Here is a 2,361-nt window from a genome sequence, read left to right on the forward strand (position 1 = left end):
AGATATCCAAATTCAAACTAAAGTAACAGATCATGACATACTTATTACAGAAAAAAACCACAATAAAAACCTGACAGTATTAAAAAGGTGATGTGGAGCTAGGACAGTGGGAACACTTAGGTATTGCCAAGTGGAAGGAAATATACTACAATCATTTTGGAAAAAGCTGAACATTTTTCTTTAAATTAAATAAATATTCACCATGTACTCAGCATTTCCACTCTTAGATTTCTTTAAAGAGTTTACTTTTTTAGAGCAGTTTTGCTTTCACAGCAAAAATGACAGGAAACTATGGAGATTGTCCATATACCTCACAAGTGGGGAAAAAAATACTGGTACATGTAACAACATCAACCTATCTCAGAAGTATTGTGCTAAATAAAAGAAGTCAAACCCAAAACTCAGTACCATAAGATTCCTGACTATGATATTTGGGGATAAGGCAAAGCTAAAAGAAAAGAAATCCGGTGGTTGCCAGAGGACATGTGCACTGGAAGTCAGAAGGCATGTTCTGTTACAGTGGGATATTTACCAGCTTTGGGGGAAGATGGAAGTGTTCTTTATCTTTTTTTTTAATCTTTATTTATTTTTGAGAAAGAGAGAGAGACAGAGTGTGAGCCAGAGAGGGGCAGAGAGAGAGGAAGACACAGAATCCGACGCAGGGCTCAAACTCATGAAATGCCAGTTCATGACCTGAGCCGAAGTCAGAGGCTTAACTGACTGAGACTCCAGGCATCCCAAGAAGTGTTCTTTATCTTGGCTGTTGGGTTTACATGTCCAACAAAAAAACTCACAGACCTGGGGCTGCCAGTGTCCCTTAGGGTGGCCTAGTTGGTTCAGTGTCTGACTTTGGCTCAGGTCATGATCGCACAGTTTCTGGGTTCAAGCCCCGTGTTTGGCTCTGTGCTGACAGTTCAGAGGCTGGAGCCTGCTTCGGATTCTGTTTCCCTTTCTCTCTGCCCCTCCCCCACTTGTGCTCTGTACTGGTCTCTCTCTCAAAAATAAACGTTTAAAAAACTCACAGAACTATGCATCAAAAATAGTAAATTTTATGTTAATTTTTTTCAATAAACCTCTCTGTGAGGATTTCAGAATGAATTTTTTCATCCAGGTAATAACCACAGCTGATATTTTGGTTGTTTCCTTTTATTTCTCAGTGTGTGTGATTGTCTAATTTATTATTCACAACTTAATACTATACTAAGAACATTTTCTCATCTTTAAATCATTTTTCCAAGTGGTATTTTTTAAGTTGGATAGTGGGGAGCCTGGGTGGCTCAGTTAGTTAAGCCTCAAACTCTTGGTTTCAGCTCAGGTCAAGTTCTCAAGGTTCATGAGTTCAAGGCCTGCCCTGGGCTCCATGTGGACAGTGCAGACCCTGTTTGGGATTCTCTCTCTTCCTCTCTCTCTCCTTCTCTTTTTACTCCTCCCCCATTTGCTCACTCTCTCTCTCTCAAAATAAATAAACTTTTAATTAATCAATTAGTTAATAATAAATAATTAATTAATTAAATAATAAAAATTGGGTTGGATCAAATTTCATGTTATAAGAGAAAAGGTGTATAAAATTTTTGTTGGTTATTACTAAATTGCATGTGAAAAATTTAAGAATTCAATTGCCATACAAATATTACTTGTTCATGTATTCATTTATTTTTTTCTCTCAATCATTCAACAAACATATACTGAGCATTACTGATAGAAAAGAAAATGAAATTAAATGGAAATTCATACGCTCAAAGATGTAACTGAGTAGCAGGACACAGCCAATACAGCAACTAATTATAATCCTAGAGACATATGTTATAATAGAGGTATAAAAAGGTGTAATTATTTATAATATTATTCATAAATTACTATGAGACTTTCGTGGTGAATCATTTTATACACTTAATCACCATTATGTTTAATTGTTTTTTAGACTTGCATTTATATGCCTACATTAATGAGATTTTCCTTGGTTGTGGTGACTCTGGTCTCTCTTGCTTTGAAAATACTCCATACAAACCTATGACATGCAACTTCAACATTACCATGTCATTTATTCATTTCTTTCTTGTGACAATTTTGAGCCACAACTCTTTCTAATGAAAATTTCTTGCTCCCGAGCAGGTTTCCACCTGGTTTGGAGGCCAGGTGACCATGAGCCACAAGGACCCAACCCTTGGTGAGGCCTTTCCATTTTCATCAAAAGTCACGTCCTTTTTTAAATTATTTTTTTATTTTGAAGGAGAGTGCAAGCATGGGAGGGCAGAGTGACAGGGACAGAGGATCTGAAGTGGGCTCTGAACTAACAGGCTGACAGCAGGGAGCCCGAAGTAGGGCTCCAACTGTTGAACCAGGAGATTATGACCAAAGCCA

The sequence above is a fragment of the Suricata suricatta genome, chromosome 7, assembly GCF_006229205.1.
Source record: "Suricata suricatta isolate VVHF042 chromosome 7, meerkat_22Aug2017_6uvM2_HiC, whole genome shotgun sequence".
NCBI classification, from domain to species: Eukaryota; Metazoa; Chordata; class Mammalia; order Carnivora; family Herpestidae; genus Suricata; species Suricata suricatta.